Source organism: Sus scrofa, chromosome X (assembly GCF_000003025.6).
Source record: "Sus scrofa isolate TJ Tabasco breed Duroc chromosome X, Sscrofa11.1, whole genome shotgun sequence".
Classification (NCBI taxonomy): domain Eukaryota; kingdom Metazoa; phylum Chordata; class Mammalia; order Artiodactyla; family Suidae; genus Sus; species Sus scrofa.
The window spans coordinates 90,499,623-90,526,463 of NC_010461.5; the positions used below are offsets into that span (position 1 = coordinate 90,499,623).

Sequence of the window (26,841 nt, forward strand, 5' to 3'; positions counted from 1 at the left end):
TGTGGCTCTGGCGTAGGCCGGCGGCTACAGCTCTGATTGAACCCCTAGCCTGGGAGCCTCCATATGCTGCGAGGGCAGCCCTAAAAAGACAAAATAAAAATTGTCAGAGTATAGTTGACTTAGAATGTTTTGTTGGTTTGGGGTGTACAGCAAAATGAATCCGTTATATATTTCCATCTAGCCATTCTTTTTCAGATTCTTTTTTTTTTTTTTTTTTTTTTTTTGGTCTTTTCTAGGGCTGCTCCCTCGGCATATGGAGGTTCCCGGGCTAGGGGTCTAATCGGAGCTGTAGCCGCCGGCCTACACCACAGCCACAGCACCATCAGATCCGAGCCGTGTCTGTGACCTACACCACAGCTCACGGCAGCACCGGATCCTTAACCCACTGAGCAAGGCCAGGGATCGAACCCGCCACCTCATGGTTCCTAGTCAGATTCGTTAACCACTGTGCCACAACGGGAACTCCTTTTTCAGATTCTTTTCCCCATCTAGACTATGACACAGTATTGAGTCAATTTCCCTGTGCTCTCCAGTAGGTCCTTGTTACTCATCTATTTTATACAGACTAGTTAATAATATGTTAACTAATAATAATAATAATAACTAATAATATGTTAATCCCTACCTCCTCATTTATCCCCCCCCCCCGCCCCAGTGTTTCCCCTTTGGTAACCCTAAGTTCGGTTTTGAAATCTTTGAGTCTGTTTCCGGTTTGTAAGTAAGATCTTTAGTGTCACTTTTTATTAGATTCCACAGATAAGTGATCTCATAGGATGTGTGTCTTTGTCTTTCTCTTTTTCGCTTTTCTTTTATGCTCTGCCTTCACAGTTGGAAGGAATCCCAGGTGTTCTATGATTGACTTCTACATACTTCATGACATGCATCTCAAAAAATTAGGGCTGTTTTCATACACGATGACCATATTAACATTGCCCCTAACCAAACTAACAAAAACTTCTTTAAAGCCATGCTTTTGGGCACCCCAGGGTTGTTCCTCCATTCTGCTCTCCTTCCCGGCCCCCCAGCAGGAAGCACTTGCTCTTGTGCCTCCTTGGGGCTGGAATTACAGTTTGATGTGCCTTGCATACCCACAATACATCCTTTTAGGTAAGCAGGGGGCCTGTCTGGCCTCTCCCTGTTTTCTCCAAGGTCGCCCAGTCCATTAGTAGCTGACGAATGAGACTCAAGCATTGCACTGCATCTCTACAGGCCCAAACAGTTTGCAAGGAAATTAAGTGAAGGGATCTGGTCCTGGGCATAGTCCTGCATGATTTCTGCTGCTGTTGAAATCCTGGCCGCTTGGCCTCAAGCAAAGCTTTTCCCTGGGGCAGTTCAATCATGACCCACAGGGACAGCCTGATCCACAGGCTCCCTGGGACTCCCAGGGCTGTTCTCCTCCATCTGATTGGAATGCAGCCTCCACCTACAGACAGGCCAGCCACGACCTGGAGCTTTTCTCCTCTTCTTTCCCCATTCCTGGAGCTGACGTGGTGTGGCGAAGCGGGAAGGTGGGGTGCGGTTGGAGGAGGGTGGTTATCTGTCTTCTCTTTCTAGGCTTCAACTTGCTCTCTGCAAAGAAGAGGACTCCCAGAGCACCCACAGGTTGAGACAGGGCCAATTCGAGAAGCAGTAAAACTAGCTCCGCTGCTTTTCTGTTCTTGCTCCTTTCTTGTTGCAGAGACTTCTGAGGGGCCCGGCTTTTCTGAGCTTGACCTCCATTTGGAATTCTTCAGACCTCTTCCACTCCCCTAATCTCCCCCCCCAGATGTTCCAGATGAGTCTCTTGGAGCCTTGCATTCCAAAATGAAGACTGGCTGGTGGAGGGAAGCAGTCCTTGCTGTGGGCTGGTGGAGGATTGATCAGTCCGGTCCATTTGGGACCAGGAACTGCTGAGTATTGAAGGGAGAAGCAATTAAGTGCAGGGAACTGGTTACCCGGCTGATGAGAGAGCTTGGGTGCCGAGCAGAGGACAACGACGCAGACCAGAGACAACCCACGGCAAGGAGCTCCTACGCTAGAACCTAGGGCCTAGATAGCTCAAAGGAAACTGGGGCTATAGTCAACCTGGTCAGAGGGGCCAGAGCCACAAGCGAGACACGGTCACTTCTGGGGGCATCCCCAGAGGCAGAGAGGGAGGGAGAGAAATACCCCAGGCTCTCTTCCTCCTCTTTCCAATGTCCTACCAGGGCCTTCCATTGGCCAAACCCACCAGAGCCCGGGAAAGAGCCCACAAAGGTCCACTTGTCCCCTTCCCCGTCTCTGTCCTTCTCCTGCTACAATACTGAGCAGAGAAGGGAAGCGGGGTGGGATGGTCTGGGCAGACATAGGCCTAAGACCTGCATGGACCTAATGACTGAATAGATATTCCTCTTTCAGCCCCCCCCCCACTTGTTTGGATCTACCCGGAAAAAGTGCTTTTACCCAAAGCCAACAAGAAAAAGAATTTTAAGTGGGACGGTGGGGGTAGAGCACGAACCTGCTTCTCTCGACTAGCTACCTGTAAGTCTTATCCAGGCTCTACCCAGTTCTCTTATTGCACCCCCTCCCTGCTCCCCCACACTCAGAGTGCCACAAAGATAGGCCGCTTGGCTTTCTGGCAACGTGTGATGACGCATTCATTGGATCCCAGGACCGTGTAAACCCAACCTTCTTGCCTGCAGGGTTTTGGCTTGGCAACGAGGCTCTAAACTGCAATGCTGTCAGGCAGGTGGACCTGCTGGCATCACAGTTCAGAGAACATACCTACGGATTCCTCAGGTGTTCAGCAAGTTGGAATGTGTAGGTGAAGGGAGATGCCCTGGAGGGGAATAGAAAAGCACCAAACTACATGCATTGCCACACTTTATCTCATTTCATCTTCACAGCCCCTCAAGGTAACTGCCCTTCAGCCTACGTTTTAAAAAATAAAATTGCAAGAATTTTTTCACAATAATTTGAGAGTTATAGAACAGTTGCAAAGACAAATCCAGGTGCCCCTCATGTGACCATCTTATGTAACCGTCTTAGGTCTGTTTTCACAAAGGAGAAGATTGGGGATCAGAGAGGTTGAGTGATTTGCCCAAGGTCATCAGAGATAGGACACAGCAGAAGAGATAGACATAAATCCAGGTTGCTCTTATGGCATTAGACCATGGGGTTGAATTCTGTGTTTCCATCTCATTCGGTGGGAGGTTACTCTCTGAACCTGGAGCCCTTCACTTCACCTTGGAACTGGCCGGCAAACATTCCCAAGGAGTCCTGCCCTTCTTCCACAGAGCCACAGAATGTTTACCCTAAAATGCACATCGGAGGCCATTTAATTCACGGAAGGAAAATAAGCTTCATTTCATCTGCCAACTTTAACTGAGCAATAGAGACCAATCTGGGACCTGGCATGGAGAATGATTCTAAGTCTATGTATTTGCTCCTCGGGAATGAGAGCTGTGATTGATTGTTGATGTCTGTCATGGATGTTGACAGGGGTTGGGGGGGTGGAACCTGTGTGATGCATTAGCTGCCCCTCAGCAAATCTCATTTTACAAAGTGAAGTACAGAGAGGAGACAGTGTCTTTGCCTTGTTAGTGGAACAGCTAAGAAGAGAACCCTGGTTCCTGACTCCCATTCTCAGGTTTTTTGTACTTGGCAATGGACTCAGAGTAACAGTAATAATCACTATCACTTGCTGCCAGGCATCATGCTCGCCCCTTCCGATTTCCATCCCTTAGCTTCCATCCTCACAATTCCTCGAGGTAGGTATTTCTTATCCCCAATTTACCTAGACTAAGGGAAATTAAAAAAAAAAAAAAATTGCCTTAGGGGATCCTGTCCCGGCTCCGTGGTTAACAAACCTGACTATTATCCATGAGGATGCGGGTTCCATCCCTGGCTCCGTGGTTAACAAACCCGACTATTATCCATGAGGATGCGGGTTCCACCCCTGGCCCCGCTCAGTGGCTTAAGGATCTGGCGTTACCTTGAGCTGCGGTGCAGGTCGCAGACGCGGCTCGGATCCTGTGTTGCTGTGGCTGTGGTGTAGGCCGGCAGCTACAGCTCCTATTCGACCCCCTACCCTGGGAACATGCATATGCTCAGGGTGTGGCCCTAAAAAGACAAATGACCAAAAAAAAAAAAAATTGCCTTAGGCCCACAGCTAGCAAGTGGTAAAGCTGACATTGAAACAGAGGGTGATCTGGTTCCAAAGCCTAAACCCCGGGCTCTTGCTTCCTACAGACGCGATGTTGAATTTGCCCTCATAACCTCCAGCTGGTGCAGAGGACTAAGGGAAGTATTTGGTTAGGACTAAACCACGGTGAAAAAAGAAAACCATATTTGTGTTCTTACTAATTTTCTGAAAAGCTTTGCTTGCAGGCCCTTACCTAAATGGAACTGATTTGTTTGGGTTGTTTTGTGTTAGATGTGTTAAAAATTGACATGTTAGGAGAGCTGACATGAAAGGTGACCTGGTTCACTTACAAATAAATGATTAATATAACCTCATTGTGCGGTGAGACTGCATTACTGGTTCTCTCACTCGGGAGGCTCCGAGAAACAACAGGTCGGACCATAAAATCCATCAGACGGTAGTGTGGGGTGACCGTGGGTGAGTCAGGGAGAATCGGAAGGTAATTAACAAAGAGGCAGCTCTATGGAGTCCAACGACAATGTAAAAAAAAAAAAAATGTTCTCCACCCCAAGAATATGTGACATTATTAGCAAAGGCCATGCATAGAAGCAGGGAAGAGGTGAGTTGATTCCAAGGATGAGCTAAAGTGTTTAAAGAAATTGACAGGGATCCATTTTCAAGGAGAAGACATTCAATTCAACTGACCATGGTACAGCCATTCGACATTGATTAGGGACAGATTATGCGTGTGGCAGTGGCACCGAACTCTTCCTCCCTGACAGTCTGCTGAATAGATACCCAGGCTTTGGCAGGAGACTCAAGCATCTCTTATCTACAGATATATATGGGTGCAGTGTAGAGAATTGCTTCTGTCCAAGCGTATTATGTGCCACTGTCCATGTTACCTTGTATGCAGATATGACTGTGACTATGACGTGTGTCAGGCTAAACATTTAAACAGCACACGGAACCCTCGGGAACCGGGAATACCTCATATGCGGGCCAGTGGCCCCAACTCTTCTAAGTATGAGGAATCCCTTCCTGAGTGGCCTCAGCGTGGCCTGACTTATTGTGTGTATGGCCATGGGGTCCTTTCTACGTGTCTCATGCCTAGGCCACACCTGCCATTAGAAGCTGTGAAAAGCATCTCTCTCTCTCCCTCCGTAGAGGTGTCATTTCTGACCAGTCCTTGCTGCTCTAGCTCCATCTACACCTGCTGGGGTTTGTTACGTCACATATGCTCTTCTCACTTGCAATACACCGCCTTTCCCTGTCCGCCTAACAAGGGCTACTTGTCCTGCAAGTTGGATCGCACATAGCTTCTCTGTGAGGCTTTCCCAACACCCCGGGGGGTCCCACTAGCCCTCCCAGACCTGCCTCTCTTAGGATGGGTTCCGGGGCACAGCAGCAGTGTGCTGGATCTTGGCCCACTGAAGTGTAAGCCCCTTCATGTCCCACTCTCCGGGATATAGAGGAGGGACTCAGGGCTTGTGTGTTGAATGGAGGAATGAACGATCTTGTCCTTAGGTATCTTCAGGGCCTATGTTCAGGGCTTTCCAATTTGGTCTTCCTTTTCTGCCAAGAGGTGGTGAAAACAGGCCCAAGGGACTTGAGACTTCAAGAGTTTCTACTAAGGATCAGGCAGCATATGCTGAACATTTTACACACACGGTCTCATGTCTAGAGGAGCTGTGTTTATGTCCATCCTTGTTTTACAAGCGAGGAAATAGAAATTGAGCGTGTTGACTTGCCCAGGGTCACATAGCTGGGAGGTTGTAAAGATCGGAACCTAGGCTGTTGGTGTCCAGTGCTTTCTCCTCTCCCTTTTTTGGTGTCTGGAGGGTGGGGCCGGCTCTGGGTAAAATGGTCTTCAGTGTCTTCAGACTCCCAGTGTACCCGAGGGACTCAGTGTCACAGTGTCCCCCAGCCTGCAGCCCTTGCTATGGCTCCTACAAGGTAGTCCATTCCCTTGGGAGCTTTGTCCTCTCCAACTCCTCTAAGACCTTGACTCCTGGGCTGTGCTAACCTTTGCCAGAGCACCTATTGACATGTGAATAGTGCCCTCCCTGAAGGGAGTTTTTAACCCAGGAGTGGGGGGGTCCCTGTGGGAGCTGGGTGGGTGCTTCTGTGTCGCGGGAGGGGGGCTGGGTGCCTCTTTCAACACACACCAGGGAGGCTCCCTCCCTGACCCCAAGATGCTCGGCTCCTCCCTCAGATGGCTGAGGGCTCTGGAGTCAAACCAACACGAGTTTGAGTTGGGCTCCACCATTCCATGATCAACCATGATTGACCACCAGTTAACCTCAGTGAGTCTCCGCTTCCTCCTCTGTAGACGGATCTAATACTACTTTCTCATCTCCTGGGGTCATGGTGAGGATGACATGAGACAATGCAGCTACAGTATCCCGTCCCAGATAAGCACTCAAAACATGTTACCTCGGAGTTCCTGTCGTGGCTCAGTGGTTAACGAATCCGACTAGGAACCATGAGGTTGCGGGTTCGGTCCCAGCCCTTGCTCAGTGGGTTGACGATCCGGCGTTGCCGTGAGCTATGGTGTAGGTTGCAGACGTGGCTCGGATCCCAAGTTGCTGTGGCTCTGGTGTAGCCTGGTGGCTACGGCTCTGATTCAACCCCTGGCCTGGGAACCTCCATATGCCGTGGGAGTGGCCCAAGAAATGGCAAAAAGACAAAAAAACAAACATGTTACCTCTTTGCCAAAATCGGTTTTTACAGATGGCCCACCGCCACCCCAATTTCCCTTAACCCTACCCCTACCTGCCCCCCAGCTGCTTCCTCGCTCACCTCTCCTACAGGTCTCTTTTTGCAAAATCTCCCCTTCCTTTCCCGGCACCTCCCTCCAGCATCCTCAACCTTTGGCACAATGACATGTCAGACTTTCCAGGTCCATCGCCTTTCCAGATACTCTCTCCTGGTGTCTGATGGACCTGAGTGCAGAACACCAAGTCCTTTGCTCTGAGGAGTGTTGCCACAGGCTGTCTCACATGAGAACCGCGAGGGCTGACTCAAGGGCCCCACATCCTAATTTGATGGGGGCCGGGATGGCCCCCTCCACCGCCCCCCCTCATATCTCCCTTGTGCCTGTGATGTCACAAACTCTACCATCCGTACTCGAATCCTTTGAGTCCAACTGCCAGGGGTGGTCTGGCAGGGGCCCCTGGGCCAGGCAGGGTTCTTATTTACATCTGAGTGCAGATTCCTTGACCAGAGCCTGTCCTGTCAGGGGAGGAGAGGGAAGGGGTGCAGGGAGCTGATTCCCCAGGGAAGAGGAAAGCCAGGCGAGCAGGGGTGGGGCGTGGGGGTGTGGGAAATCAGCCGGCTGAAGGCTGTGTCCCCGGCTCGGCTTGGCCCAGGGTGGGCCCCATGTGTTGCAACAGCTGTGTGCTTTGGAATCACCAAGGTTGGGAAGTCGGGCCTCAGAGGGAGGGGTTGGAGGCTGAGCTCATCCTGAAATGGGCTTGGATTCCCAGAGGGCGGAGAGGAGGACTGGGGAGGAGGCCGTGCTTGTGGGGGTGGGGGGATCTAAACGCAAAAAGAGGGCCTCGGTTTCTCTCAGTTTTGGGTGTCGGTGATGGTTGCGGGTAGGTGGGTGAAAATGGCCGCCGAGGGGGGGTCTCCTTTTTCTGACTGGAAACAGGAGTCTGAGCTCAAGGATAGCGCCCCCCCCCCCCTTTCCTTCAGGAAGCAAACAACTTCTGAGGGTGTGGCAGGGTTCACGGGGTGTTCCCCCCTCAAGGGACATTAGCTCCTAAGTAAAGCTGCTTGGCGGGGTGGAGGCTAACTGGGGTGTCCCCCAGGTCACAGCAGAGGCCGCTCAGGTGCTCCTCCCTGTAGGCTTTTCAGGTGGTCTCTTCATGGAACTCAGCTTAAGAAGGAAAATGTCACACACACACCCCCCCCTCATCATGCTTGGTGATTCTCCCGCACCCAGCAGACCTCACGGGAGGATGCTGATTCTGAAATTCTGTGGCCTTGCCCAGGGAGACCATGGGGCCAAGGGTTTGAAATCAATATAATCACAACCAAAACCATTTACTGACCATTTGGTTAATTCCTTTGAGATACATTGCCAGGGGCCACTTTATAGGCGCTGAAAGGGGACTGACCTGAGGGGGTCCTCCTGCTTTTACACACACACCACACACACACACACACACACGGAGCCATCTTCCTCAAAAGGTGTCCATGGTACTGAGGCCTCAGAGCACATTGGAGACACATGCTGCTCTGTCCGCAGCCAAAAGTCCCCTTGTCTTTCCCAAGTCCTCCTGCTGGACCAGACAGGTCCACAGCCCCGTATCTATCCCTCCCAAGCCCCCAAGGCTCTGAACACTGAGGGCCTTTTGTAAGTTTATGGCAAACTCAAAACTTGAAGTTTATGGCAGTAAAACTTGAACTGGCATGAGGCTATTTATAGTCTTTATCACATCAGTGTGAATATTCATGTGTTTTTGCTCCTGAAATATGAACCTACGTGATGCCTGGGTGTGGCCTCAGACCGCATCGGAGGTGATCTATTATGCTATGTGGGAAGTTCCTGTTGTGGCGCAGCAGAAATGAATCTAACTAGTACCCATGTGGGTTCAATCCCTGGCCTTGCTCAGTGGGTTAAGGATCCGGTGTTGGCGTGAGCTGTGATGTCGGTTGCAGACGTGGCTCAGATCTGGCGTGGCTGGGCTGGGGCGTAGACTGGCAGCTGCAGCTCCGATTCGAGCCCCAGCCTGGGAACTTCCATATGCCACAGGTGTGGCCCTAAGAAAGCAAATATATGCACCCTCTAGCCTTTTTGTTTGTTTGTTTTGTTTTTTTTCTAGGGCCGCACCTGAGGCATATGGAGGTTCCCAGGCTAGGGGTCTAATTGGAGCCGCAGCTTCCAGCCTACACCACGGCCACAGCCATGCCAGATCCGAGCCATGTCTGCGACCTACACCACAGCTCATGGCAACACCAGATCCTTAACCCACTGAGCGAGGCCAAGGATGGAACCTGCAACCTCATGGTTCCTATTCAGATTCGTTAACCATGGTGCCACGACGGGAACCCCGCCCTCTAGCCTTTTAAACGGACATCCAAAGCATTCCAAATACCTTCTATGATAGACAGCATCCACCGTCTCTTTGCTTTCTCTCCCTCATTAGCCTGTGCACTTCCCCAGTGCCCACAGGCCAATACGTGCTTGGGACTCTACCAGTGTTTTAGGACCGCAGAGCGATCGGCCGTTGCTGGTGAAGAAGATGCATTGTTGTGAAGTTCTTACACCTCAAGTGTCTCAGGCCACCATCCATGTATTCTGTGCCATTACTAGTGAGGAAGAATAGCTGGTCTGCCTCCTTCATTCTTTTTTTTTTTTTTTCCCCTCCCTCTTGGGACTAAATCGTCCTTATAATCCTAATACCTTTCACCTTTCCCCCTAGATCCTCTTTTCCAATCCCTTAATCATCTTCATGGCTATCTTCTGAAGCCTTTCCGGGTTCGTTCATTCTGAAATTGTAGCCTAGTGCTCCGGATCGAGCTGCAAAGAGCTCAGCCATTACACGTAATAGGTTTCCCGTTTCTATGGTGAACTTTTCCAATCACTTTTATTTGGCTGGGCTAAGAAGCTTTGCCTTTTAAAATACACTTACAGGGCAAACTCGAGGGGCCATGAATGACTTTCTCCCAAGCGTGCTGGTTGGTAAAAGGCAGGGAAAACAGCACGAGCTGACCAGAAGAAACTGTAATTACAGAAGGCTGAAAGCAACAGGTAACACATGTAATAGGAACCTGCATGCAAAAAGCACTGTTGATAATTACAGCGACCTCAACCTGCCATTTGTTACCTTGGGAGAACCAACCTTGCTGGTGCACGCCTCATGTGTCTTTTCTCTAACAAGGTTGCTAAAGGCCATTTCTGATCACTTATTTCCCACTAAATGTGGGGAGTGAGCCTGACTTAGGCTGGGTTATTGCAAAATCACTGGCTTAACTTAAACGCCTCACTAATTAAGCCTGTTAGATTTCCTGTAACTCACGATTTTTCCTGGCCTAAGTAAAAACATTTGACTCAGAGGCAAAATGTGTTGTGTTCATAACCAGGAAAGCAGCAAAATACTACACATGGTAGCGTTTTCAGAAGCAGAGTCTGTCACCCGCGTTCTGTGATGATTTCGCTTAAGAACCCCAAGAGTTTCCTTTGGGAATGGAAACTATGCATACTGTGATGGCAGATCCAGAGAGAAATTTTCACCAGTCAAATGAGAAAAAATCTATTCAGGTGTGCCTGTTGCTTCGCCCAAGCATGAGTCAGAGCCTTTTGTGGGGTTTGGTGTACATGCATTTTTTAAGAGGCGCTGATGGATTTTTACATACAGGTCATTCTTTTTTAAAAGGTCACATTATAATGTTTCTATCCTTTCCTGTGTTGTTATACCTCGGGGAAGGAGATGTAGGATGCCAAATTGCACAGGGAGGAAGATTGAAATTAGATGACCAAGAGCTCCCAGGGAGGGGCCTCAAAGGCAGAAAACCGAGCCCCTTCTGGGCGAGTAGGTGGCAGCATAAAAGCCAGATTAAGCTGCGGGGAGGGGGAGCTGTCATGGGAATGCTTTACCTTCCCAACCTAGCAGCCCTGGCTGGCTCATCCCAGAGAAGGCCAGCGCTCCAAGGAAGGGAGGGGAGGGGAAGGGAGGGGAAGGGAGGGGAACCCGCCCTTGATGCTGGTGCGAGAGGATGGAATTTTTTTTTCAGAGTTTCTAGATGTCTCTGGTCAATGCTAGTGATGGCCATTTTCTCTCTTTTAACGACTACAGCAAGCTACTTTTTAGGGAACGTGAACTATGAGGTTGGCTCTATGCCCAGTGCTTTACCCAAGTTATCTCTTTTAATCCTCACGCCAATATTTCAGAGATGGTACTGTTATTACCTTCAAATTGCACAGGGAGAAACTGGCTCAGAGAGGTTAGGCAACCTGGGCAAGATCACACAGCTGGTAAAGCGGCAAAGCCCGAACTTAAACCCAGATCTGCCTGATACACGTAAGTCCTTGTAAAGTCAAAAGCTACCTCAGTCAGCACAAACATATTTTTCTTTCTTTCACCAAATAGCAAAACATCTGAGCTGCTTGATTTTGAGAGCCTAATTACAGCAACTAAAAGGATGTTAGCCTACTCTGGGAGTTCCCTTCGTGGCTCAGCGGTTAATGAACCTGCCTAGGATCCATGAGGATGCGGGTTCCATCCCTGGCCTTGCTCAGTGGGTTAAGGATCTGGCGTTGCCATGAGCTGTGGTGTAGGTCGCAGACACCGCTGGGATCTGGCGTGGCTGTGGCTGTGGCTGTGGCTGGCAGCTGTAGTTCCGATTAGACCCCTAGCCTGGAAACTTCAAAATGCCTCCGGTGTGGCCCTAAGAAAAAAAAAAAAGGATGTCAGCTACTCTGAAAGGCCTAGCTGAAGGGCTTTCTATTGCTTTGTCTAGGGATTTGTTCTCCCCTCCCCCACCCCGCCTCTCCAGTTGCATAGCCACCTTCAGTGGAAGGTTCTGGACTGATTCTCATAATCCTCTGCTTTCTGTAGCCTGCACAGTGCCACACGCATAGTAGGTGCTCAATAAATTTTGAACCATTAATGAATGCCTGGATGTTCCTTTCAGTGGTTCCTGGGTTGGTCACCTTCCTCTGTTAATGCTGAACAAACAGGTCAGAACCTTCGGGATGTCTGTTGCCTTAATCTAGCTGCTTGCACTGAGATGACTTTTTAATATCGTCTCTGCACAGGAACTGAATGCTCTCTTTGGCACCTGGATGATTGATTGTGTTTCCCCCTTTCCTTTTCCTCCGAAAGCTCTGGCACCATGCAGACACGGCTTGAGGTGATTCACCATGCAGCCAACTCTGCCAGACACCTTTTCAGACAGTTCTTGCATTTTCTAAGAAAGTGGGTGTTGTGTTTAAGTCTCGTTCCTAATTAATCCTGCTCCCCGATTCTGGTCTGCTCGATGAACTACTTCCTAGATTGTTTTTGTGCATGAGACAGGATCGAAAAAAATTAAAAAGGCTTCTCGTTCTCTGGGTGGAGAGTGAGCCTTTCAGATCTTCCCCAGCTTGGTATTTCTCAGCAGATGGAACGTCAACCCAGATGCAGACCCATCCTGGTCAGCCTCACAAAAACTTCTAACTTGGTCTGGAAGATAAAGTGGAAACATGCAGAAAGGGACAAGTAAAGTTAGCAGAAGCCAGTTTTCAGTACACACCATGTGATTCCCAGAATGGCAACAATAACTATCTTTTTCGGGTGGATTACTGTGTGCTAGGCACTCTGCTAAGCATCTTATAGGCATTCATTTCACCTCATCCTTAGAAGGACACGGTGAAGGTAGGTACTATTATTATTATTATTATTGTTATTGCCTTTTTTTTTTCTCCTAATGAACAAACTGCAGCTCAGAGTGTCTAGCTAGCGTTAAATTAGAGTAAAGCTCCTAAAGTCCCTCAGCAGGATAAAGTAGACCTTGGACTTGAACCCAAGGTCTGTCTGACTGCGGAGCACGTACTCTTGGCTCTAGTGCGCTGGAGGGAACTCGGCTGGCTTCTCAAATGTTTGGGGACTATCTGGGTGATGCTGACGAGAACGCTGTTTAAAGGCTGGTATAGGAAAGCCCTGAGGCTGGCCAACTCTCTTTGTCTTCCTCTTTGCCGAAGGTTATTCTTTTGTCTTTCAATATCTTAAGGGAATCTAGATGTCCTGCCAAAGACCACAGGGATCTGGCGAGACCCAAATTCCAAGCTGGTGGTACTTGGACCTGTTGTCCTGATCAGTGACTGCCCGGGTGGGGATGGATGGGGCTGGGGGCTGAGCTGCAGACTTGAAGGGCTGCTCTCCGCGAGTAGCGGCACCCCTTGGCATGGGGTAGGAGACCCCGCCATGGGAGCCCAGCTCAGTGGGGGCACCCAAAGGGACGGTCTACAACAGGTTGCAATCCAGTTGCCTTGGGTGGACGCAGAGCAGACCTGCCCAGCCTCGCAGAACCCATCAAGAGGGGGTGAGGCTTAGGAGTCTCACTGGACACTGATAGCAAGGATGGGTCCCCATTCCTTGGGGACAGGGGTGAAGGGGATGGGAGTCTGGGGGAGAACCAGACAAAGCCCTAGAGAAACGAAAAGGCTGGACCGGTGATTCGAAACTGAGCCGATACTGCCCCCTAGGGGGCTGTGAGGTCATTTAGTGGACAGGAAATGGAGATGTTTGATGTCCCCTACTGCCCAGGACAGCCGGGCAAAATGAAGACTGGTCCAACATCCCGTATGATTTTCGAATGTCCTGTTGGACTTCTGGGGAAGGTGAAGACCTCACTTACAATGGTCAGAACGTGTACTATAAATATTTTGCATACATGCATCGAATATTTTGCTTCCCCAGCTCCCCGCACACAGTGTTAATGAAACTTGTGTAAGGGGAGGGAAGATCAGATCGGAGGTCTCTTTTTTTTTTTTTTTTTTTTTCTTTTCCCAGAGGTTTATCCAGAAATGCCCCCCCCCCCCATTTCAAAAAAATCATGTTGACCATTGTCATGCTGCTTTTGGAATTTAGAGTTGGCAGCACAATATCCCTTAGCAGTTTGCATGGGTGGCCATTGCATTTGCGGGACTTCTAGATGAAGGCACTAGCCTTTGCCTACTTCATCGAGTCTTTTGGTGTCGTCTGGCGTGAACATTTCCGTATTTCAATACATTGCAGTTGATTACGAATTACTTTCATTTCCTCTTTGTGTGGCAGGATGTTTCTTGATCTTTTCGAATTTATGTATTTACACATATTATTATGTCTATGATTTTAATTTTAGGACAATAAAGGGGTGCTACAAAAATATTTATGATCAAAAAAGAAGGGTTGGCTCTGATGAGGTTGACAATTACTGTGCTAGCCTGTTGGCTTCCTGAGGGCCAGGATCATGTCTGTTTTGTTTCCAATTGGCCTAATTAACCCAGTGCCAGGTCAGAGTAGGTGCTTAGTAAATAGCAGGCGCTTCGAGAATGAATAATGAATGTGGACTCGAGCATAGAGCCAGGAAGTCAGGGATCTAGGGCAGGAGAGTGGGGGGATAAAGCTGGTTGGAAATGGGGGCTCTTGATGGTTGAAAGAAGGCAGGGTGCCAGTTACGGGAAGAGGGTCCTAGTTCAGAGCTTTCCCCAAGGCCGGAGTGTCCGCATGCCAAGGCCCAGTGCTTCTTACAGGTCTCTTGTCCCGGGTCAGGCTTAGACCTAAGGACTGAGGTCAGATGGTCCCAGTGGCTGAGAGACATGTGTCCATGCGCTCGCTTGCTAGTAGCAAGCTCAGGAGCCATAAGACCTCGCCAACTCAAAGAAGGCTGTTTCTTAGCATGGCCGTACCTCTTTGCATTGTGTTACCTGGGCTGGGGCCTAGATGACCCCAGGGAACATGAGCCTCAGGTGTGGTCCCTACAAAATGCATATCCTGTATATCCTGAGGAAGTGGGGTATCTCAGGCTGCCTTGACCTTCAGGCGGATCTAGTCCCCCATTTTTCTGTTGTTGCTGTGTTGTTACTACTGCTGTTTTCTTCTCTCCTGGCCTCCTCCCCCAGCAATAATGTGTGTACCCCTTCCTCCTGGGTCTCTACTCAGTGTCTGACCAGTGAATGCCAGAGGCCTTCGGGGCTCCGGATGAAAAAGTGGGGGAGGGTTCCCTTTGCATAGGGTTGGGGCAGGTGAAAGGGAGCATCCTTTTTAGAGATCAAACACAGAAATACTGAGGGAGGTATCCAAACACCTAATGTCAGAGGTGGAAGTGACCTTGAAGTCATCTAGTTCACTGGATCCCAAACCCGCCTGCACATGGAATCACTGGGTGTTTTTTTGTTGTTGGTGGTGTTTTTTTTTGTTGTTGTTTTTGTTTTTTCTTTTTTTTTTTGCCATTTCTTGGGCTGCTCCCGTGGCATACGGAGGTTCCTGGGCTAGGGGTTGAATTGGAGCTGTAGCCACCGGCCTACGCCAGAGCCACAGCAACGTGGGATCTGAGCTGCGTCTGCAACCTACACCACAGCTCCCGGCAATGCCGGATCCTTAACCCACTGAGCAAGGCCAGGGATCGAACCTGAAACCTCATGGTTCCTATTCAGATTCGTTAACCACAGCCACAGGAACTCCTGGGTGTTTTGTTGAAATACAGATACAGCGGCCCCTAACGCTTAGTCTGATTCAGTAAGTCAGAACTGGAGCTTAGAATCTATTAATCAGTATCACTGATTTTTTTTTCTTTTTCTTTTTCTTTTTTTTTTTTTTGGCCACCCCACGGCTTGTGGAGTTCCCAGGCCAGGAATCAGATCCGAGCCACATTTGTGACCCACGCTGCAGCTGCGGCAATGCTGGCTCTTTTAACCCACTGTGCTGGGCTGGGGATCGAACCTGCCTCCTGGCACTGCAGAGACGCTGCTGATCTTGTTGTGCCACAGTGGGAACTCCACCACTGGTGATTTGTGATGAGGAGCTGGGTTAGGGAATCCACCCAGACTGACCTTTCTCATTTTACCAGAAGCTGCCCGAGTCCCTGAGCAGGGCAGTGACTTGCCCCAGGTCACACAGCCAGCCATGGCAGAGCTGGAGCTGGAACTCAGGTCTCTTCCCATCGTGTTGGTGGTGGGACTATCTGACATTGGGACTGGCTGGAGAGATGGCTGGTGTGGGAAGAATGACCCTAAATCTCCGCAGTGTGTAGGTAGGGGGTCGGGGGACAGAGGGGAGGCTACGAGCTTGTTTTACCTTATTACAAACAGTAATTTTACTCGAGGTTTAGGAGAGAAGCCACAAAATACCCGCCGAGGTTAGCAGGATGCTAAGATCCTGCAGATAGGTTCGGCTGTGTCTATCCATGGAAAGCCAAGCAAAATAATGGAGACAATTATCCACCAATTTTGTTCGAACACTTTGACCGAAAATCTCCCGGTAACTGAAGGAAAATATGAGCTTTTTTTCTTTCTTTCTTTCTTTCTTTTTTTTTTTTTTTTGGTCTTTTTACCATTTCTTGGGCTGCTCCCGTGGCATATGGAGGTTCCCAGGCCAGGGGTCGAATCAGAGCTGTAGCCGCCAGCCTCCACCAGAGCCACAGCAACGCAGGATCTGAGCCGCATCTGCAACCTACACCACAGCTCATGGCAACGCCGGATCGTTAACCCACTGAGCAAGGGCAGGGATCGAACCCACAACCTCATGGTTCCTAGTCGGATTCGTTAACCACTGCGCCTGACGGGAACTCCTCTTTTTTTTTTTTTTAATGTCACCTGAATGTTCTAACTCTCACTTCATTTTTCTTTTTTCCCCTGAGACCGGTGCTGCACGCCTGTCTCCTAGGGGGAGGAGGTGGGGGAGGGGGTGTCTGCAGCCCCGGGAAACGTGCACAGAGATGAGAGAGTCTGCAGAGAAGACACCACGTGGGATGGAGTGCGAGGCACTGGAGGTGGTGCAAACCCTTGTCCTTTCAAGATAACCTCTGGATTCTAGACTTGTTCTAGCTGAGACCTCAGAAAGGCCCTGAAAGCTCCAAACCGCCAGCTTATAGCTTCCGCCTAATTCGAGGCAGCCCCCTTGGAAGGTTCCCCGGGGCCGGCAGCTGCTCCGTCAGCCACTGAATGAAAACAACGCCAGATTTCTTTATTTAGAGTAGACACTTCCTATTTTGATTCCTACACGGCAGAGCTGTCTGCCCTCTGCGCCCAGCCCCTGGCAGACAAAGCTGCTTCGATGTAAAGTAGCTCAGCACAGATCAGCAGGTGGTGGCCTATTTATAGGCAGTGGAGCTGCCCTGGGCCGCTGCACTCCTGTCTCTGAGCGAGAGGTCAGGAGGCTCCCCGGAATGGGAAAGTGGCACTGTGACCGCAGACAACAACTTTTGGCGCAGGTCAGCGACCCTTGGGACCTTACATTTCTGCCTAGTTCTGCCACCCCTCATTTGCTCTGTGACCCTGAGCAAGGCTCTTCCTGTCTGTGAGCCTCGCTTCACCATCTCTGGGGAGAAGGACACACCGTTTAATCCATGGTGCCATTTACTGTGACAACGGCCCTGCCACCGGAAAAAATACAGCTGAGTCTCTACCTCACTCCTTATTCCCAGTGAGGGCTCAGCTTAGTCAGAAGTTTCGATTGTTAAAGAGAAACCATTGAAAGATGGGAAGCAAGCATAGGAGAATGTTTTTTAAAACACTGCGAGGCAAGCGGAAAAAGAAAAAAAAAAAAAACCACCTTAGGAACTGTAAAGAAAAAGAACGATAGATTTGATCGTGAAAAAAAATTGAACACCTTTGCCTGGGCAAAAGATGTCTCATGCAAAGTTGAAAGACAAAGGACAAACCAGGATAAAGGCAAAGGCAGACAGATATTATTATTCATACTATTGCAAGAGCCCCATTATAGGAAGTGCACTATTTTCTTTACAGCACTCACCATGAGCAGCAGTTACATTATTTAGTGATTTGCATCGTATCTGTTTCCTCTACCTACATGGCTGCTTCATGAAAGCTAAGGCTTTGCTTATTCACCACTGTGTTCCTAGTCCCAGGGCAGGGTCTGACACACAGTAGGTGCTCAATAAATACTTGTCGAAAGAATGAATGAGGGAGCTTCTGTAGATCAGTGACAACATGATGAGAAAAATTGTCAAAGAGTAATGAACAGGCATTTCACAGAGAAGACGCGAAGGGTTTATGCCATATAAAAAAATGTTCACAGGAGTTCCTGGTGACTTAATGGGTTAAGGATCTGGGATTATCACTGCTGTGGCACAGGTTCAATCCCTCGCCTGGAAATTTTTGCATGCCGTGGGTGCAGCCAGAAAAAAAAAAAAAAAAAGAACAAAAAGGGTTCATAGCCTCAGGAATGATTAAGTAAAAATAATGCAAATTAAAACAGCATTGAGATGGTAGAAATGTCATTTTTCACCTCACAGCCTGGCAGAAACTTAAAAGGTTGCTAAACCCCAGTACTCGTGAGGATATGGTGAATCAGGCACATGGATGTGCTCTCAGTGCTTGTCTGAAGGAGCACAACTTCTAGACAGCAACTTGAAATATTATTTGACCCAGCAAGTCTTCTTTCGGGAGTTTACCATTTTTCAAATGCTCTTATAAGGATCTTCATTTAATGATTCTTTTTTTTTTTTTTTTGTCTTTTTGCTATTTCTTTGTGCTGCTCCCGCGGCATATGGAGGTTCCCAGGCTAGGGGTCTAATCGGAGCTGCAGCCACTGGCCTACGCCAGAGCCACACAACGCAGGATCCGAGCCGCGTCTGCAACCTACACCACAGCTCACGGCAACGCCAGATCCTTAACCCACTGAGCAAGGCCAGGGACCGAACCCACAACCTCATGGTTCCTAGTCGGATTCGTTAACCCCTGCGCCACGACGGGAACTCCCTAATGATTCATTTAAACAAATATATTCCTTTAATATATTTGTAAACAGAAAAAAATTGGAAATAACCTAAATGACATCAGTGGAGGATGGGCATCATAAGCTGTAATTTATAAATAATGTACAGCACATCCAAATAAGGGCACATTAAGCGACACTGCTAATGATTAAGAATTTGGGCTCTACGGTCAGACCACCGAGGTCTGACTTCCTCCTCTCACCCTTATGAGCTGTGTGACTTGGTCCACGTTTCTAAACCTCTCTGTGTCCCCATCTTTGTCATCTGTAAAATGGAAAAATAATACCTCCTTCATAAAGTCGTGAAGGGTAAATGAGTTAATCCCTACGGCATATCAACTAGACAGTACTGGCATAGAGCGTTCAATAACTGCCACCCGTTACTGTCCCCACGAATACTGTGATGATGACAGTGACAAGGTAGCCACAAGTAAGGATGAGCTAGATCTTTATATACTGATGCATTTTATATACTGATTGATGTCTCCAATACAGTATTGTGATAAAAGCAAGGTGCCGAAGAATTAGGATAATAGGATCTGATTTTCATGAAGGATATTATATGCTATTCATAGAGGAAAAACAAATCCGGAAAGATAGACAGACTGTCAACAGTGGTTACCTCTGCGGAGAGGGATGGGGGAGGTGGATTTTCACTTCAGTAATGATGAGAATTGTTTGAAACAAGCATGTGTGACTTTTATAATAAACAAAAGATGTAAAGGGAAAAAAGCTTCATTTGGAAGTCTGAGGACAGTTAATCCCACCAAGCCTCACATCCCCCAGTCCTTGGCTACAGCCCAAAAGTGAGCTTCCCTACCCATCATGTGTCCTCTCCCATCCCCCCACCCATTCTGCTCTGTGCTCCCCGCTCCCCACCAGCCCTGACTTATCCATCTCCCTCCTACTGCCCTCTCCCACTCTGCTCTGATCCCCACGGGAAGCAATTCCTCTTAAACTCTAAATAAGCCTCACAGCACAGGGCTCTCTACCTCTGCGTGTGGAAGCGCTGAAACCTGAATCTCCGCGGAGGAGCTCACGGCTTTGCCTGCAGCGCCCTCTGGTGGCTGGACACTGCTTACACTCCCACAGCACAGACACCCTAGGGCTGGGAGGTGGGGTCTGTGCTCTGGCTTTCCCCTGTTTGCGTCCAGATCGTTACTCCTCCGCCTTCGGCCAAGAACTCCTCCTTTTGATGCCATCTGGCTACAGCACCTTCTCTCCTCTCCTCTCCTCATCGACTCTTCTTTTTAGACACCCCCTCCTGGTCACACCATCCCCCTCACCCATTCAAGGAAGAGTTCGACATCTGGCTCACTGTCTTCTTCTCCACCCCAAGTTCTGACATCATCCTGGGTGAGTTGACATCCATGATCCATGTGCAGGACACACCCCCATTCTAGCCATACCATGCTTCATCATCGGTGGGAACTGCATCATCTCAGAGCCCCCCGCCATCCACATCCTGCCCACTGACCTCAAAGCTCATCCTTTTGCCTCAAGAGGCTCTCCAGGCTCTGGAGCCCCCTTCGTTCTCCCACCTCCTCCGCCTTTCCCACTCCCCTCGTTCCTTCCCCTTTCCATGCTTGAAAATGCTGATGATGATGATATAGAATGAATAGGTATGTGCCAGGCACATACTAAGCATCTTACAACATCCTTTTAATAACCTCATGTAATTCTCACAATAACTTTATGAGACAGGTACTGTTGTTATTTTGTTTTTTTGAACGAGGTGATTGGGACTCAGAGAGGTTGAATGACTTAGGCAAAGTCCCACAGCTAGTACAGGGCAGAGATGAGATTTGAAGCCAGGTCTGTTTGCCTAACTCCCGGAATGTAGACTTCAGGATCTTGCCTATATCCTCCAACTCCCTTGCCCTGTGTCTCTCTGACACATCCACTAGGCAAAAAACCAAACCTGGATAAATTTAACTGACAGCCTCCTCCTCTGTGCTTACACCCAGATGGAGGAACACTGCTGGAGAAAATCCCATCACTTTGTTGATTAGTCCCACTCAAAAGTCATAGTTTCCAACCTCAGCTGGGCCCTCGATTCGGCTAAACAATCCTCCTAAGTAACTGTCCTGACAACGGCACTTTCAAACTTTCTGCATTGCCCTCTGGAGTCAGACTGTCTGGGTTAGAATCCTGCCTCGGCCACTTCTATGATCCATACCGTGCCAGCCTTTAAGGAAGGGTGAGGTGGAAGATGAGGGAATGAGGGGAAGGGGAAGGAACATGTCTTGAGTGTCTTCGGGGTACCAGCCCCTGTGCCAGGAGCTTTGCATGCAGTATCTCATCCCGTCCTCCCCGCAGCGCCACACGGGAGAGGCTACTGTTATTATTCTTGCTTTACAGAGGAGACTGAGGCACAGAGAGGTTAGGTCACCTGGTAAGGCGGCACAGCGTGCTAAGGAGAAGCCATCTCCATCACTGAGACCCTCCTTATCTTGATCGATGACTGTGACAGCCTGCCAAGTGGTCCCCCTGTTACCTGTTTCATATCCTGCCATCTACCCTCCGTTCTGTGGCTGGAGCAATCTTCCTCCAACGTGGATCTGACTGCGCTACTACCCTGCTTCAATTCAATCTTTCCGAAGCTCCCCTACAGTCTTCAGAATGAAACCGAAACCTTTCATCTTAATGATTGCCCCCCCCCTTCTTCCTTTCTCGCGGCATCCACGGCCATCTGCCTAGGATCCAGCCAGTCTGAACTATTTTTGGCTACCTGATGACACCTTGTTTTCTCCTAACTTCATGTCTTTGTGTAGGTTCTGTCCGGTCTCCCCTTCCCCCACCCCGCTGTTCTCCCCACCTCTCCCACCTCGAATGCTTCTCTTCTGTGCGTTGTTCACAGTATTTATGCATTGATCACAGCGTGTTCTAATTTCCTGCTGACTTGTCTGTTTCTCCCTCTAAACTGGGAGCTGCTTGAGGGCGGGACGGTGACTTAGTCATCTCTGTCTCCGCACTCCCCAGGGCATAGCACCAGAGGCTGGTTCATTCCATGTTTGTCGAATGGCTGACTGACTGAATGAATGGAGTGAATGAGGGAAGAAAAAGCCCTCACTTGGAAAGTTTAGTGACATGATCTGTATGGTATCTGGTTCTTGGCTAAAGCTGCTGCAGTTTTTCCCTATGACTACAGTGCTGTAAAAATATGTCTGCACGTGGATAAAGACTGGAAGAGAACTTTCCACACAAAATTAAGAGTTGTGTTAGAGTGGTGAGTTGATGGATGCTTTTTTTTTTTTTTTCCTGTTTTCAAAATGTTCTTTAGCGCTGCTTTCTGAGTGTTTTGGCAACATAGCCGACATTGTAGAAATGGAATTGGGCTCCCATGCACGAGTTGACAACCAATGTGTATTGATGCCCTGTGGACCCTGTTGAGTTCTGGGCACTGTGGGGGAGGGCAGTGGGTAGAGGCGACTCATTCTGATTCAGGTTCACATGGCCAGGAGTCTTGCCAATTCGGTTGGATTTGCTGGAATAAAATGAGAACTTTCAAGAATTTTCCAAGCTCCTGGGTTGAGGTATTTTTTTTTTTTTTCTTCCCAAGCTGGGCAGCAAACAAAGATGGCTTTTGTTTGCAGTAAAATACTCATTCCTTCGATTTTTGTCCTGCACAGTGACTTTTGCAACTTTGGTGGTGGCAGTGGCGGGGGGGGGTGGTCAGGTTTACCGAGTGGGGAAACTGGAGTGCCCATGTTTTCTTGGTTTAGAAGTGACCAAACGTGTTTCTCCCTTGTCTGGCTCTCGAATAAAATGTTTAGGAATTTCACCGGCAAAACGATGAAATTGTTCCTTTGCTGAGGCAGAATTTCCAAAACTACATATCATGTGTTAAAGCAGAAGAGGCAAAAAAAAACCCAAACCAAAACAAAACAAAAAAACAAACGAAAAAAACTGGGACGCGGGATGCTCCGAGGTTCAGATGATGAGGACTTTGCCTTTGCTGGGTGCTTCCTCCCTCTGCTGGATCAGGCGCTGTGTCCAGGAATTTGGAGCTTCTGCATTTAAAACTCCAATCGGCCTTTGGGATCAGAACTGTTAGTATCCTCATGGTAGAGACGGTGAAACTGAGGTCCAAAGAGATTCAGCAATGAAATCCTGAGACTGGGCAGGGTTCAGCTAACGCTGCAGGCATGCTCTAACCCCTGGACTACCCCACCTCTAGGCTAGTCTTGCCACAGAGGGACAGAGGTAGACATTTATTTGTCTTTACCAAATAGTCCTATAGGGACAGAGGTATGCATTTCTTTTGATTTAACCAATGGTTGTATAGGGACAGAGGTATGCATTATTTTTACTTTTATTTATTTTTATTTTCTATTTTTTTGCCTTTTCTAGGGCCACTCCCACAGCATATGGAGGTTCCCAGGCTAGGGGTCCAACTGGAGCTGTAGCTGCTGGCCTACGCCACAGCCACAGCAACGTGGGATCCAAGCCGTGTCTGCGACCTACACCACAGCTGATGGCAACGCCGGATCCTTAACCCACTGAGCAAGGCCAGGGATCGAACCTGCAACCTCATGGTTTCTAGTCAGATTCCTTAACCACTGCGCCATGACAGGAACTCCTAAATTTTTTTTTTTTTTGGTATGCATTATTTTTAACAAACAGTCACACCAGGCACATGGAAGGTGCTTTACAAACACTAGCTCGGTGCATTCTCATAGACAACTCTGTAAGGAGGTACTGTTACTGACAGATGAGAGAACAGAGGCACCTGGAAGCTCAGTCACTTGCCTGGGGTCAGGCAGGTTAGTATGTGACACACCCAGAGTTACAGTCCAGGCGGCCACATTCTGGTGTCTGGCTCTTCATCTCGACGCTGTGCTGGATAGCACATGACACCCTGTGCACCGACTACACAGCTCTGGCTCAGAAACACTGAAGGCTCAAGTGTCTTTGTAGCTTTCAACAGATTCGCATTGGGCGAGGGTGTATTTTTTCCCCAGTAAAGCTGTGTTCTCTTCCCAGGGATCTTGAGTGTGTGTGTGTGTGTGTGTGTGTGTGAAATAAATACATCTCTCTGTTCCTCTGAAGCAAGACTAACCTCAAGGCCAGGTGGCTACATGGTGAAAGTTGTCCTGTCCCCGGTCGAACCCTGCTTTGAAGCCCAGTCTCCCAGTTTCCAAGGCGAACCTCTCTGAGCCTGAGTTTCAGCGTCTCTGCTGAAGGAGAAGGGACCTTTCTCCCGACACCTTCGCTTACGTCTGGGTTTCAGTGTCGGGGAGGAGACGTGGGTTTCCTCCACCGCTCGACCCTGGATGGGTCAGGGGCTTTTTGATGTGTCACGTTGCGGATCAAACCTGCCTCTTTTCATTCAGCGGAGACCTCAGGAGAACACCCTTTCCCAGGCAGTTTGCCCAGAGTCCCCGGGAGCGGCCCGCGTGTGCTTCCTACCCAGCTTGTCCCGCCTGGCCCTCCGCTCTTCCCATCCCCTCCTGCTTCGTTCCCCAGAGCCCTTCGCAGGGAGGGAGGGGGAGCTGAAGGGGGCGGCAAGTCCAGCCGCCAGCTTGAAAGCTTCATTTGACAGGGGAGGAGGCACATCTGGTTTGGGTTTTCGATTCAATTCAACAATGATTTATTGTGGGCCTGCCAGCTGCAGAGGTTCTGGGCTAGGCTGAGGCAGGGAGCGATGCAAAGATACGTCAAGTGTTATCTGTGCCCTTAAAGGAGTTGTATAGGTTGTAGCAGAGTGTAGACCTGCATGAGCAATCTCGACGCACCGGGCCCTGGGCTGAGCTGGCTTTTTTACCCCGTGTACGTTATGTCTTTGGACCTTCCCAACAGGTCCTGTGATGGGGCAGGGAAACTGTGATGACTTCATTTCACACGTTAAGGAACTGGGCCTCAGAGAGGAAGTGACCGGCCCAAGGTCACACGGTTAGGATGTGGTGGCACCAGGCCTGGAACCTAGATGTGGCTGGTTCCCAAGCCCACGCGCTCTTAACTGTTACTTCGCCCTGCTTCCCAGAGAGGATGAAGATGCTGCTGCTGCGTGACCCTTGCTAAGCTCCCTAGACCCAGGCTTGTGCTGAGTGGGCTGTGGATATTATTATTTCATTGGCAACTTCCAGAATCCTGAGGCAGGTTGTTGTGCCCTTTTCCAGAAGAGAAAACTGAGGTTGTTTAGGGGAGTGGTGGCCCTGGGTTTTGAACCTAGGTTATCCCAGCCCACCAGCCTACAGCCTAGAGGAGGCTATAGACAGAGGGTGTCAGGAGGGTTCAGGGACAAGGCAATGTGTTAGGCCTGGGAAAGTTTTATGGCGGAGATGGCATTGGGATTGGACCTTGAAGAGTGAGTTGGCGATTGATAGGTAGTGTTGGGAAAGAGTGCCCCTCATCAGAAGGGATATTATGAATAAAGTGATGGACTTGGGGGCATTTTGATTGCAAAGGCTGCGGGTTCCTCCAGTTTGTGAGCAGGATACGTGGGTGTAAAGGGAGCAGTGGGAAGGAAAGTGGATGCCCCCGAGGGGTTCACATTTTGTCAAGTTGAAGTTCTTGTTTTTCTATCAAGAGCGGTTCCTCCGCCCCAAAGGCTTTTGCAATGATACTATCCTGTAATCCATGAGCAGAGGCACAGGGGACTCTTGCTGTGTACCTACCCCTGTGCTGAGAGCTGTGGGGAAGACAGAAGAAAGCAACTCCCTTCCTCAAATGTGTGCCCAGGGCCCCCTTGTGGTGGGAGAGGCAAGATACACACACTAGAAAAAGCAGCCACCAGCCCAAGCAATTTGTGATCAGGGCCAAATGAGTTTTCTCAACTGTCAGATTTCCAAGAATATGAAGATGAGGGGAACCCCGCAAAGGGAGGCTTCACCGTGAGAGCGGGTTTGGGCTTTGGCGGGGGTGGTTAATAGGCATGGTGGATGGAGAGGAAGGCCGGCAAGCTTAAGACTAGGTAGAACTGGTAGCGTTGCCGGCACGGAGGGCTCGGCAGAGCCCCCCCGCTTCCCCGCTCCATGTCTTGACCTCCAGGAGTTAATTGGGGGAGATGGGACTGTGACAGGGTCAGAGACAGCCCGTGGGAGCTGGGAAACCGGGCTGGGTACCCGATATTTCTGATCCTCCAATTTTCTACACTTAGCCTCAATTCCTGGCAGCTCCCCCAGCTGCTGAATTGTATGTGTATGTGTGAGCGGTATTTTAAATTAAGCAGTGAGTGCTTTCAGCTCATCATAAACATGCTAAAAAGCTTCGGCCGCGGTCTGAGCCCACCCCCGCCCCTTACACTCAGACGGCAGCTGGGGCCACTCGACCCTACACTCTAATGCGTGTTGCCTATGATTCACCAACGAAAAAGACTATATGTTTCAGTCCTCCTGGGTAGCTGATTCCTAGTTGTGGTGGGAACTCTCAGTCCGAATTTGGAAGGCGGAGGGCCCCAGCCCCGCCCTGCTGACGGACAATTCTATGGAGCCTACTGTGTGCAAGGCATTGTGGGTAAGTCCATTAATCTCGCTGGGCTTTCCATGTCCTCATTCAAAATGCATATAATACTCCTGCCTGCGTTCCCTCCCTACCCGGGCTGCATGTCTCAGTCACGCTGTTCTTTTGATTTCTGGACCCTTCCCAAAGTCTCCTCCTGCCCCAGGGCCTTTGCACATGCTGTTCCTGCAGCCTGGACTGCCTTTGCTCTTGCTGTGGACCCGGGAGGCTTCTTCTTAACCTTTCGGTCTCAGCTTTAGGGTCACCTCCCGAGATACGCCTTCTCTGACCACCTACAGTTAGTGCCCTCCTAAGATTCCTTTTATAGGCTGTGTTTCCTTAACCCCCCTCACCCTTCTGGGTAATTATATCTATTTCTACGTGGCTGTTTCTAGTCTGCCTTTCTCACTGGAATGTAAACTCCAGGAGGCCAGGGACCTTGTCTTTACCGCTTGGCAATGTGTTTCTCTCATCTAGTGGGGTGCTTGGCACATAGTAGGTGGACATAAACAAAAGCATCTGGGACATATTTTTTCCTTGAGGTTTTTTTTTTTTGCCAGACATATGGTTGCTGAGGGAAAAATCATGACAGAACTGTGTCATCCCAAATGAAAAAAAAAAAATCAGGCTAAAGGGAGGAGTTTGTTGAAAGCAGTTTTGTTTTAGAAACCAGTCCTTGGAGTCTCATCACCAGACACAGTCTTACGAAAGTCAAACAAAAGGAATAGAAAGCATTAAAAAACTGACTTTTGACTGGATGCTTGCTATGTGCCAGGAACTGTTCTAAGTGTTCTACCCAGATTATCTCATTTAATCCTCATGATAACCCAATGACGTCAATTCTATTATTAGCCCCATTTTACAGAT

At 49.3% G+C, this 26,841-nt stretch overlaps 1 long non-coding RNA gene across 1 annotated transcript in view; it reads right to left on the reverse strand.

Annotated features, from left to right (window-relative positions):
* The window catches only part of LOC110257717, a 47,221-nt gene continuing 21,052 nt past the window's right edge, over window positions 673-26,841 (reverse strand). Inside the window, exon 3 of the long non-coding RNA XR_002340627.1 lies at window positions 673-3,272. This is a non-coding gene — a long non-coding RNA (uncharacterized LOC110257717). The remainder of the gene's footprint in view (window positions 3,273-26,841) is intronic.